The sequence below is a fragment of the Manis pentadactyla genome, chromosome 9 (assembly GCF_030020395.1).
Source record: "Manis pentadactyla isolate mManPen7 chromosome 9, mManPen7.hap1, whole genome shotgun sequence".
Taxonomy (NCBI): domain Eukaryota; kingdom Metazoa; phylum Chordata; class Mammalia; order Pholidota; family Manidae; genus Manis; species Manis pentadactyla.
Window position 1 is genome coordinate 49406779 of NC_080027.1, and position 14281 is coordinate 49421059.

A 14281-nucleotide genomic window follows, 5' to 3' on the forward strand; every position below is an offset into this window, starting at 1 on the left:
CTCTAAAGTGAAAAGACTTCAAAGATGGTAAAAATTAAGGCATTTTATGGCCCTTATCCAAAGTGTTGAATTTATACAAAGTAAAGATACATATTTGCATCAGAAAAAATTTTCATTAGTAATCACAGCAATATCCTAAATAGTAAAAATATGACTATTAATATGGCCACTCTGAAATCTTTACTAGATTTTTTTGGTCAGTATTGAAATTAGTATGTAAGAAACAGGACCTTAAAAAATAATGGCAATTGATTGAATTCCTCTTATCTTTGCTTTCCTCATCTGTAAAATGGAGCTAATAATCCTTACCACATAGGATAGATAATGTATACAAAGTATTTAGTTTAGTAGATATTCAGTAAATATTGTTCTGGGTTGTTGCTGTCTTTAAAGTACTTGAAGCACCTTTGTGTAGCATCTGGGCTTCTGGTCTCTGATCTGCTTCAGCCACACTGAGCTCTATTACAAATCCTCAGCAAGAGGTTATTGGGCAGGCTCTGTGGGAAAGCAGAGTGTTCTGATTGTAAACCGTCCCTGCTTCTCAGAACAATAAAACAATAACAACAAAATCATGTGTCGTTTCCAGTATCCTCTCCAGCATAATTTTGCTTCAGTTATCTAATGCCAAAAAGATATCTGGGGGAACGGTGTGCCTAAAGGGGCAGTGCACCGATTCAGGGGGAGGTTACCACTTCATCAGAGGCCACAGCAGTAGCAGAACCAAACTGAACCGGATTAGATTTCAGGGATGCCTCCCCAACAAGAGGCATCTGGCGACATGAGAAGACAGGCTGCCTCATCACTCTCCCAGACCCCTTTCTGAGCACAGGGAAGGGGACAAAGTGCCCCTGGGCCTGACCCAGTTTCCCTTACTCTCCAGGGCACTAGAGTGGGAAACAGCTTGAAAAAGGTAACCAATTTCCTCTATCCACAAGTCTAGCTTTCGGGGGAAGAGAGCTTTGAACCAATCGTAAGATTGATGTAAACCAGACTGAACTGAGTTTTAGATGTCAAGTCACAGAACCTGCCCAGGGTATCATTACAGCACAGGAGATCATAGTTGAAAGTGGTAATCAAAAATAATTACAGTATCTAATAATTACTGAGTGCTTACTATGTGCTTAGCCTGTTCAAAAACTTTTCATATATTAATTTGTCTAATCGTCATAATAATCTTGTGAAGCAGGTCCACTACAGTTTCCTCTGGATCCTAGAGGGAACTGAAGCACAAAGTTTTGCCTATTTCAGAACCTGGTAGTCTTGCTTCAGAGCCAAGCTCCCGACCAATATGCTCTTCTGCTTCTAATGCCCTGATAAGAGATTTCTTCATAAGCCAGTTACTCATATATGTGGGGGTCACCACATATCAAGACTAGATAATGCAGGGTATTATGCTCAGTGAACTAAGTCAGGCAGAGAAAGACAAATGCCAAATGATTTCCCTCATCTGTGGAGTATAACAACAAAGCAAAACTGAAGGAACAGAACAGCAGCAGAATCACAGATTCCAAGAAGGGACTAGCGGTTACCAAAGGGGAGGGGTGGGAAAGGGCAAGTAGGGAGGGAAAGAGAAGGAGATTGAGGGGTATTATGATTAGTTCACATGGTGTGGGGGGGGCGTTCATGGGGAACACAGTGTAGCACAGAGAAGACAAGTAGTCACTCTGTGGCATCTTACTATACTGATGGACAGTGACCGCAATGGGGTGTGTGGGGAGACTCGATAGTATGGGTGAATGTAGCAGCCAAATTGTTTTTCTTGTGAAACCTTCATAGGAATCTATATCAGTAATACCTTAATAAAAATAAATAAATAAATAAATAAATTACATGGAAAAAAAAAAGACTAGATAATGCATCAGTACAGAGTTCTCTCCTCTGCTTACTTAAATGATAAAATCTTTCAGGATAAGTATCTCAAGAAATCTTGGTTTATTTAAAGCAGAGATTTTATTTCTATTTATTTTTTTTTTTAGATTTTTTAAAAATTAAAGTATCATTGATATACAATCTTATGATGGTTTCACATAAACCCTGCGATTTCAACATTCACCCATATTATCAAGTGCTTATCCCCTCTATTGAGGTCACTATCAGCCTAGTAAGACGCTAAAGAGTCATTACTTGTCTTCTACATGCTGTATAAAGCAGACATTTTAAAGGTAAGGCCCACTTGGGTTGTAGGATAAAGGCCAAATTCAGTCACTTACTAAAGAAAGAGGGCATTTGCCCTATGTGCTATTGTCTGTATTTCACTCCACTTTTTAACAGCAAAGAATTTATATTAAAGACCAGTCCCCCAAAGTATTACTGTCTTTCTTAACCTACACTGCCTCTTGTTTTCCCAATTAATTTCTGCTATGATTCAATTTGACAAATATTATTGAGCATCCAAATTATGTAGTGCAGTGCCATGAAGGTCCTTTCTTCAAGAAAAATCACCCCCTAGCAAGAGAGAAAGGAAAAAACATAACTAGTAAGAACCCAAGTCAGATTGTTGTATTTGTTCTGGTGGTTCTATGGAAGCCCAAAGAAGTGAATGCTTGGTCCTGACGGGTGTGTCAGGAGGCTTCAGGGAAGAATTAATCTTTAAGTTGGCTTTTGAAGGATGAGTAGTATTTAGGTAGGACAATGGCATTGCAGGGAGAAGTAAACCATAAGCAAATCATGGAGGTGTAAAATTGTATGACATGTCCTGGGAAAGAGGTATTCAGCAAGGCTGAAAGAAGAGGATGAATATTGGACAAGACAGGATTTAAATAAGAAAGTGAGAATGGGAACAGGCTGAAGTAGGAAGCAGGTACCAAGAATGGATAGGGGAGAGGAGAATAAGGATGGGAAAAGGAAGGCTACAGGACTGGGCTGAAGGCTAGAAGAGACTGTAGCTTACAAGAGAGGTTCAGTGTGGAAGGTACTGGTGGCTAGAAAAGTAATTTGAGACCAGATTAGGAAAGAAGAAATTCAGCTGGGGATGTGTGTACAGTGTTTGCAGATGATCTAGGTGGGGATATTCCCCCAGAGAGTACAAATTAGGACCTAAAACTCAGCAAATTTTAAGGCTATGAATAACAAGGGAGGAAGTCCTCTGACTATGAGTGAGAGAGAAAATTGTGGAAGTAGATAAAAGTTATTCAGCAAAGAGGGTAGAGCAAGATGAGAGGTTGGTCAAGAACAGAATCTTAGAGATCACTGGTATAGGGCAAGTGGAGAGGAGAAAACAGGGAAGGATAATGAAAAAGAGCTGTTAGGGACTTAAAAGGAGAATCCATGGGAGGGGCAGTCACAGAGATGGAGAGGATTTCAAGAAGGCAAGGATGTAACCAATATGGCAAAGCAAAATAAAAATTGAGTGAAAGTCACTGGGTTTGTCAATTTGAGATTGATGAACTTTGAGAGGGAAGTTTCAGTATAGGAGAAAGGTTCCTCTATGTCTTTCAGAAAGTATACAGTAAAGGCTATCACTAATTTACTTTAGTAATTGTCCTAGTCATTTTCTTTGTCAGTTTGGGCTATAATAACAAAATACCATAGATTGGATGACTAAAACACCAGATAACTATTTCTCACAGTTTTGGAGGCTGAGAAATCCAAGGTCAGGATGCCTGCTGACTTGGCTCCTCTGGAGGATTCTCTTCCTGGCTTGCAGATAGCTGCTTTCTTACTACTTCCTCACATAGAGAAAGAGAGCTCCAGTGTCTCTTCCTCTTCATGGAAGGGCACTAATCCCATCAGGAAGGATCCACCCTCCTCACCTTATTTAAATCTAATCACTTCTCAAATACATCACACCATATTCCTCTAAACACATCACATTGCAGGTTAAGGTTGCAACATATGAATTTAGGGGGACACAAACATTCAGTCCATAGCAGGCCTGATTCTGTAGGTTACAAGTAAGAGAAATTCACTTCAAACTTGTGCAAAGAGAAGGTATTTCAGCAAAACCCAAGGTAGCCAGGATGGAAAGTGAAAGGGAACAGGATCTGGAAAACCATCAGGAACCGTCATCATGATAGCCCCTTACCATTTCTCATCTCTATTTTTGCCTGCACTGCTGTTTTGGTATTCTCTGTCTTTGAAGACTAGCTCTCAGTGTTTTGACACACATATGACCAAGTGTGGCCATTCCATCACTTCCGAGAATGCATCTCCAGCACTCAAGCATCATGCAGATTCTGAAGTAGAATTTATGAGATCCAATTATAGTTCCTGATGGAGCTCATATATCCCTCAAGCCAATTCTACTTCTTTCAGGCTTTAGAGGAGTGAAACAATAACCACCCCTTTTTCACCTAAGGTTGTTTGAATTGGGTTTCTATTATACATGACTGAAAGAGATCAGAATTTCTGACAGTAAAAGTTGTTAAACTTCCGAATGGGTTCCAAGAAAGGCTTTCTTCCTAAAAAAAAACTCTCCATGAATTCTCTAGAAAGGACAATTCTTTCCTTTAAAAGGTCTTAAGTGTAGACTTGTTCTATGATTTCAAAAGCAAGCAACTAAGAATGATGACTTGCTTCAGCATCTCCCCTGGAAAGCAGGCAGGTAGTATTATTCTAATCTGATATGTACCAATCAGTGCAAAGAAGATGAATTATTTACTGTTGTTATCTGCCATGTTAAGAGGCCTTCTAGGAATGCAAATCCCTTTGAGCTTCAGGACCACACTTTTTCTTTTCAAAAGAAAGCTGCAGTATATGAACAGTTAATCAAGAATGAAGGTAAACTTCTAGAGCTCATTTATACCACTGAAGTAAACACTAGCTACCTTCTTAGTCCAGCACCCTAGTTAGCTTCAGTCAAATGAACACCTGAGCAGAAAATATGATTGGGAATTAGCTCCTTTAGCATTTAATCTTTTTCCCTCAGTTATTTCTATATACCTTTCCTCCTCTGAATAATCTTTGATCACTTACTCTTTTTTATTTTTTATTAAGGTATGATTGATACACAGTCTTATGAAGGTTTCACATGGAAAAACAATGTGGTTACTACATTTACTCATATTATCAAGTCCCCACTCATACCCCAATGCAGTCACTGTCCATCAGTTCATCACTTACTCTTCAGGGAATCTGATCATTGCTTTTGCCTTTTGAGATCTAGTTGTGAGGCATTTCAAGTTCTTTGCTAAAAGCAGGATTTCCCACTGTGAGGAAGGTATTTTACTAGTAACAGCTATTACCCCTGGGAAGTGGGATTATGCAGAACTTTTACATCCTAAATTAAATATTTATGAATTGTTTAAAGTTTTTACAGTGAGTATAGATTGCTTTGGTAATTAGAAAAAAATATAAACACAAATTTCTTTAAAATGTTCATGTCAAAAAAAAAGGCAACCCACAGAAAAGAAAGATATTTTACCTGCAGACCTCTCCAAGGGGATAATACTTTCTCTTATCACCTAGTGAATTTTGTCCTTTTTTCTCTTTTAACAACCTCAGGTCTCTGCCTGCAGTCTTACCATTTTCAAATCATTCACATGAAAGATCACGTTACAGAGTGATCTTTCTAAACCATATAACTGAGTAGGTCACACCCCAGCTGCAGACGGTGACTCCTCTTTCCCTACAAGCTCCAGGGACTCCACCAACCAATCCCTACCTACTTGCTTCTCTAGACCAATTGCCCTTTACCTCTAATGTTCTTTAAGCTTCCACAAAATCAGGCTAAATTTTAAGGAACAGCATCTCAAGGCCCAGTCTGAACCATCTCTGTCTCTGCCTAGATGAGGAAGTACAAAGAATTCTCCAATAAGCTTGGCTTTTCTGGGCTGGACTCAGGTGTGCTCCAGTCAGGCTGTCAGGAGGACTGAGGTCACAGGGGCTGAGACATAAGAGTGGGTACTGAGGTGAGTGGAGTGCTGACTGTCTGTGAGCATCTCCTCATTCCTATCTGAACAAGCAGCATCACCAGCACATCCTACATCCCCTTGATAATGTTTCTCTCTGTGATTATAGGAGCTTGGCATAACTCTCGTGGCTTCTGTGATGTTTCCTTAATGAGTCACCTGGTGTTTCAACCCAGAAGCTATGTCAAAGTGAATGTCTTGTAGATGAGAGGCGCTGTGGCTTAGTGCTACGGGGCCTCCTGAGTTCCTATTGTTGAAGGATCAGGAAGTGAGGGCGGGAGGGGTGAAGGAGACATAAGGAGGAAGAGAGGCTGCACCAGTGTAGTTCTGTGCCCCGCAAAGGCTGTAGTACCAAAGGCCAGCTTATTCCTTGCCTGCTCTTGCTGTGCAATGACTGAAAACAACCCGTTTCCTCCTGGTCATGCACAGTTTATCACTGAACTGATGAGCTGTAAGAAAACAAAAAGCATATGCTACTGATTGCATCTGGGGCAAATACTGAGATAAGTGGTCAAGGTCTGGAAAGGAATATGCCAAAATATAATTAGTAATGTGTCAGGTTAATAGCACTTTGGGTGACTTTTTCTTAGAAAAAGAAATGTAATTCATATTTTAAATACTTGTTAAGAGAAGAGGGGGTGGGGAAGAAAAGAAAGCTGTACTCCTGAGACCTGAATTTCTAGCACCTCGTGTAATGGAACATATATACCATAATAACCCATCCCAGTCCATGAGTCACCATCCAGTATCCAGCTCAGCCAAATACACCCGTAGTATTGGCAAGTCATGGAAGGTCCCTTCAGGCAGTCTAGTCCAATTCTTCCTTTTATAGAAAAGAAAGCTGATACCCAGGAAGACAGAGCAGTTTTCCACACTAGCACAGCTAGTTTATGTGGTAGAGCTGAAAGGAAAACTCAGACTTCTCACCTTTTATCCAAAGGAAGGGATGATTTTATTCATTCTTACTATTGCTATTTAAAGTCACTCTGTCACCTCTCCCTTCCTAGCCCCTTAACCTACGTCTTGGTCTTCCAGCCAGCCTCTCACCTAGCTCTCAGGTCAGATAGGACATCAGTGTCTCTACTCCACAACTCAGGGAGCTCAGGTCAGATTGTCCCAAGAGCTTTCTCACCTAATCTGCTCTAGTTCCCAGCCACCTCAGGGCATTTCTTCCATTCAGCACTTAATCACCTGAGGTGTTAGTTACTGGAAGGTCCCCATTCTTCACTTTCCTTGATCAGAAAGTGAGAAAAACAAAGCACTCTGATCATTTCCTTCAAAGCAATCCTCACTTTTCAAACCAGAGATCCCTAATTTTCTTTTCTCAAGCCAAAAGTGGGTCACAGGCTACTGGTTTCAGAACCAGTTTGGGGGGCATCCCTTGACCAAGTTATGAAAAAATGATCTGACACATCTCTTTATAATGTGGTGGTACTTGCCACCTATTATTCTAAGCTCTGACACTAAGAAAACAGGGAAATCTCATTTAACATCCTTTTACAATTGCATCTATTTATATCTCCATTCTCTTTGTTTCTTAATACATTCCTGCTGAAAATTTTTCAATTTAATTTTTTCTTAGGTTATGCATTCCAATGGGATAATACATGCCCCTGATATTTGGTAGCTGGTTGCACCTTGTTGTGGAACCAACCTCTGTCTCTCTCCTTTCATTTAGCTGAGGCCATCCAATAGCATCCCCAGGCCCAGTCTTCATCTAGTCACTGGCTACTTCACAGAGGAAGGAGGAATTTTTACCACTTCAGTTTCTCACTCTTGTGTTTGCTGTCAAAGCTGTTTCTAGTTTGAACTTATGTCCCAGTTCTACCAGATAACCGACCTTCAGTCTCATTCTTAAGACTCAGCCCTGCCCTGGACTCTCGACCCAGTCCATGGATATCAGCCTAGTGCCTCACATCCAATCATTAATCTGCACAGGGTCCTGATCCCCCCTGCAACTGAGTCATGCCTGCTCTTTTCAATTCCCCCACTCCTGGGACTGGAATGTTCCTGAACTCTATTCCAGTGGCTGGGCTCCTACACCTGTTGACCAGATTTACCTGGTCTGAAATCCTGAGTATCTCCTGTTTCAGAATTCTCTGTCTCCCATTATGACAACATGTCCATTTCTGTTTGGCCCCAGATACCAACTGCTTGCCTTGCTTCTGTTTGTCACTGTGCCTCCCAATGGCAGGTTTGGCCTTCCCAGGGTTACTGTAGTGGACACTGGTATCAGATCCCAGGCTCTTCCTCTCAGTCGGTCTTGGGCCAGCGCAGGACTCAAGCCAGGTGTGAACCATTTCCCTTAAACAGAATGTTTTATTATGTAACTGATCTCAAGAACAGTGCAACCTTTAGGACCAAACCAGGAAAACCCCTGTCAAGAGCCCTTTAAGGACAGATCATGGAGCCCCCCACAGTCTCTGCTCAGGCACAGGGGAGACTGTCATATCCTAGTTGAGTGAATGTGTTATCAGAAAAGAGGTGCTCTCTGCTGGGTTACTAAGTTGGCAGAATGGTACCTGGAGCTGCTGGTGGTCATTTTTGTCACATGGGGAAAGCCTGCCTGGGGATGAAATCAATTCAGAGGCTGAAGGAGAAAGGCGAATTTGTGATAACATTGATCCAAACTAAAAGCCAGCAATCCACCAATAGACTCCTTGGTTTATTAGCCAACATATTTACTTCTATTGTGTAGTCAGTATTATTTGGATTGTGTTACTTAAAACTAATACATCTGGTAAGAAAGACTGCCTGTATTTCCTTCTGCTTTACCAGCTGGGTAAACCTCCAGAAAGGAAAACACCAAAAAAAAACAAGTGAAAAAAGGTGTTCAAAGTGTATTCTATCATTCACTCAACCATTACAAAGAACAGTGGCATAATGCAATGAAAACAATAGAAGCTTCAGAGCTATCTGAGCCCTGCTTAAATCTTAAATCTCCTGTTTTCTAGCTGCCTATAATAGGCATATTAATCAATATCTCTGAGCCTCTGTTTCTTCTTTTGTAAAATGGGGATAACATTATCTATGTGCTGAGGTTTTATGAGGAATAGATATAATGTATATGGTGATTGATACTAAAATATTTTCAATAAATGGTAGTTACTTTAATTATCAAACACCTTGACCTACAAGGACTTTGGGCTAGTGCATTCCAAAGAGATTAAAAGAACAAAAACAAAAGCAAAAAAACTTGATCATTACCTCCAGAGACTCAAAATCTAAGTAGAGGAAGAGACACAATGTTAAAAGAGAGAGAGGCAGTGTAAGTTACCGGCAGACACCTTGGTAACTGATAGGAAGGACATAATTCCCTCTGGGATGATCAAAAAAGGCTTCACAAAAGTGAATAGAATTTTTGATAAGCAGAGATAGAGAGGAAGAACATTCTGGGGTAGGGTGGGGAATAAGAAAATGCACAGTTATGTCTGTGGGATTATGGAGCATATCAACATGACAACAATATGGAGAATCCATATAGGAGAAGAAGGCACTAAAGCTGGAGAAGTTAGCAGCTACCAGACCTGGGGTGGGGGATGTGCCCAGGAATGTGGCTTCTGTTCTGTTCTCAGGGAACAGAACGAGGCAATGGGAACTTTGAACATTTTTGGACAGTGTTTGTAGAGGATGAAAGTTATGATTGATCGGAAAATCACTTAGATCCCCTTTCAAATGGCATATTCCTACCAGATGTCCCTAGAATCTTTGCCTCACTGAACCACTGCAATGGGGAGAGCGTGTTTTAATCCTCAGCCATGTTTTGGAACATGAAAAATGGTTGGGAAACATCAGCCCAGCAGCAGAAACATTATTTCAGAGACTACTGTGTGGTCAAAAAAGGGCACCAGGATCAGAATTGTTAAAAAAAAACATTTCCTCCTACTTGCTTACTCTGCCTCTTGTCCTCTGTTTCAGATGATTTTATACTTCACAACCAGATGAACCTTCCTGTTCTTATCCTGTCATCCTATCTCCAAAACCCTAATGACAAGCCAATATCTATATAATAGTCTGAAATTATTTGGTTTCCTGTAGAATATGCCTTTTGGATGAGATTGCAATCACTTTTTAGATGTCACTTCCTGCTATTTGTCATCTGGTATCTCTTGGTCAAGTCAATCTGAACTATTCAAGAGTCCCTTGCTTTCCTGTCTCCATGACTCTTTAATGCTGCTCATTCTGTCTGGAATGCCTTCCACATTCTCCTTCTCACCTGTCTTCATCTTCTCTATCCTTAAAGGCTCAATTCAGATGCCTTTCCTGACCGCTCTCTCCCCCCACCGCCTTTGGTAATGTCTCTCCATTCTGAACTCACATACAACTCTACCTATATCTCTTTTTCTGTGTGCATAATTTGCTTTTTTTAACCTTATAGTTGTTTACTTTTTAAATAAAAATTTAAAGTACAAAGCAGTGTAATAAAAAAAATGAAAATCATGCATATTCCACCACTCATAATCATCGATTTTTAACAGTATTTGCTTCCATATTTTTAAAATAAGTGAAACCATATATATAAAATGAAGTCTCCTTTAACCACACACTCTCTCACTCAGTACCATATCTCTTCTCAATCTCCAGTGGCCACTGCCACCATGAGTTTGGTGTGTATCCTTCCATTCCATTCCCTATAATTTTATCTGCATATATATATATATATATATATATATATATATATATATATGTAGCCATAACCAATTCATTGTGATGTTGTATGCACTCTTAATCTTACATTAATGGTATCCTGATATTTGTATCATTCTGCATCTTACTTTAATCCCCCAAAATTCTTTTTAAGACCAATTCAGGTTTGTATATGAATATACTACATTTTACTTACCCATTCCTCTTTGTTATCTGTTGGCTGCTTCTACCCTTTTGCTATTATAAACAGTGCTGCAGAGGACATCCTCACACTTGTTTCTTTGTACACATGGGGGAGAGTTTCTTGGGGATACGTATTAAGTACATGACTTATTTTGTATACTAAACTGTGAGCTTTTAAGTATGTGATCAGCATCTCATTAATACCTAATACCTAGTAGCAAAGGGCCTACTAGTAGTTTAATGGGTAAATCTATAACAAATGTATGTTGAAGAAATGACCAATCAAGAGAAATAATATAATTTTCACAATTACAGTAAGATAAAATTTCCTCATTACACAGATAAGGTACTAGAACTCAGCTCTGGCAGCCTCACCTACTTGGAATATACCCTACAAGCCAAAAAGGGACAGCAGTGAACTCTGAACAGACAAGCTAGCTGACCAAACAAACACTCATACATACTTTCGGCAATCACTTCTGAACTTTTATCTGGGGTCTACTTATATTTAAAAATTTGTATTATAAAAATATGGAATAATGTTCCGAAATTAGGAGATTACAAAATAACTGTTTAAAAAATCACCCTTTGTTGCAGATGGAGAGATGCACCAGTCAGATTTTCCCTCAAGAAAGAATTTATTGCCCAGCTGCAGGGAAATGTGGTAAGCTGATAACCTCTTTCCTGGTTATCCTCAGCTGTCCAGCGAAGGTCACTTTTCTTCTCAGAGTGGCCCCATCCAATGACTGCAGAAGATGATGGTACAAAGTCCTGGCTATTTCCACCCATCATAGGATACCTTCAATAGGCAATCTTTTCTCCCAAGCTCCCTGCTGGGCTGGCAGAGATTTTGTATCACATCTGACCACTCAGTCAGCCTGCCTCCTCCCTTTTCTTTCCATAGGTGTAACAACCCGAACAAGATATTTTCACTCCTAACTCCATCTCAGCATTTGGTTCCTAGACAACCCAATTTGTATACTCTTAACTCTATAATCATAATTCCCAGAGATAAACATGATAAACATTCTCAAGTACTTCTTCCAGTCTGTTTACTATGAATATATGTATTTTTGCATTCTAGTTTTATTTCCACTCATTTGAAAATTAGTATTTTGCTATGAAATTAAGTAATTCCTGAAAATGTGATTTTAAAAATCATCATATGAATCCACAATTTTTAAAATTATTGCATTATGTTAGACATTTACATTGTTGCCAGGTTTTGCTTCTAAATAAATAATCCTGCAATGACATTGCATAAGACTCTTTGCCCATCTCTAATTTTCACTGTAGGATTATAGACATAGAAATGAAATTACTGGGACAATGGGTTTGTATGCTTTTATTTTTATCCATATAAAAAGGAAGTTCAAAAATATTTCATTGAAAATATTCATTGAAATATCAAAAAATATAAAAATATTTCACTACTTCAACACCACTAAAAAATGTAGAGTGAAAACCAGTAGTCTGCCTTGGTCTTCTTCAGAGCCCAAAGACAACCATGTTCCACTTTTCACTGGTGCTTCAGGTATTTACCTCCATATATCAAAACAATGGGTTTCTGCTGTTATTTCCTGATGTATTTGTGTTTGACAAGCACTATCACCTTTCTGTTGTGGTAGACAAGGATGTAGCACTCTTACAAACACACCGCATACATAATTTTGGCTTATATAAATAATCAATATTTACATTATGGTCAATATGTGTAGTTTTCACAGACGAGTCAAAAAGTATACAAGATCTGACTCCCTTCTTGTAAAACTCTATTGAATTAGAAAGCCCATTTTACTTCATCTGTACCAACACTGGATAACGACTTTTAAAAATGGTTTCCTTGTCTGATATTAAAAGTGAGACATGTTCATAGCAGAAAATATATTTAATTGAGAAAAATAAAAAGGAAAGAAATTGCCATCAGCTGTAATCATAGTCCCTGTCTGGATTGCTGCTCCTGCGACCTCTTGATTCCTTGTTCTTTCTCCACGCACCCATATCAGGGCTACCTGGGCCATCTGCAGTGTCCCTGAGATGTCTTTGATCCCGGAGGCCCCTTGCAACATCTGCTGTCTTTGCTACTGCCATTTTGAATCCGTCCCTGCCAACCTGTAAGACCTCTGCTGCCCCTCTCTCTGGTAGTAGGCAAATGCCTGTCTCTCTCTTATGCATAGCTCTTTTTAGCAGGGATATGGCAGCAGTGTGTACTGTTTATAATAATGCAATTCTTCCAATGTGCCACCCAGAGGAGTTCCTGGGCCCCTGGTGAGTCAGTTGTTTCCATTTTAGTACACAACAGTTTCCTTCCCAGGACTGAGTATGGTCAGGTTAACGTACAGCCTTACAGAATACTCATGAACACCCTTCTCCAGTACTCAGGTCCTGTGCCCACTCCACCCTCTATGGGAGCTCCTGGCTCAGTACTGGACTTTTCCCTTACCGAATCTGTTAGTCCTTCCTACAATCTGTGTTTCATCAAGCAATGTTCATTTTTAAACCCAAATTGTATTTCCCATAGTACTTCAGGACCCAAGAAATTCAAGAAAGGGGGCTAGATATTTCTAGCATTCTGTAACAGCAGCAGTCTAGAGTACAACCTGAACCCCAGGTTCTACACCAAGCAGAACAAACTGCTATATGCACTGCCAGAGTAACCACTCATCCATCAGGCCACCTCTACCCCCACCATATGTTATTTCCTCTGTGAAACCTTTTCTAGGCACTTAGCTGCTCCCTCTCTTGTTCATACTTAGATCAGAATTCTTTTTACACAGTATTGTAATTATGTGCTTATGTGTTTATCTGTCTCTGGCCCTCCGACACCAGTTCCTGGAAGGCAGGTATCTGTGTATCACAGTAGGATGAAGAGTACGCATAAAATATTCGTGGGAAGCAAATGCCTAGGGTACCTAACTGGTTTTCTTGGTTTCACTGGATATGGCTGGTAATTGTAGGTCTGCTTTTGTTATGTATCTATATTCCTATTCTGTTAATGTGTGTACGCAATTTAATTAGTAGTTTGTTAAAACCTATACATGCTTATGTTACTCTACAAAAAGTTATGTCAAAGAAATAATCAATCTTCCCATGTTTTCTTCCGTCTGCTACTTCTATAGCTTTTCTTCTTCCTTCCTAATTACAGTCCTTTAGTAGAATTCATGCCTCATATAGAAAATTACCGAGTATCACAATTCTTCCAAGTGGTAAAGATACCTCAAGACAAATTCTGGGCATAGAAGTCACAGGGCATACATCTAGCTTAGATTAATATTTAGTCTATAGGCACAGACCTGATCATCTACATTTGCCCTCTTACAGCACTAAATTATGTTTTATGCAAAGAAGTAAAAAGAGAACCTTTTCAAAGAATATTGCTTCTCTCTCACTTACCAACTTTACATTTCCCTGTATGGCCCCAGAAGACGGCTGGTTAGCCAGAGCCGGGTAAGATTCTTCTAGGGAGGAACAACCTAAGACAGGCACAGTCACAGGGGGGCCATCAGGTGAGAAATTGGGGATCAACAGAGGTGAGGCTTAGAACCTCACCCCCCCTGTTTTGAGAGAAATCTTCAGCATCTGTGGATGTTTTGTTGCCCTTG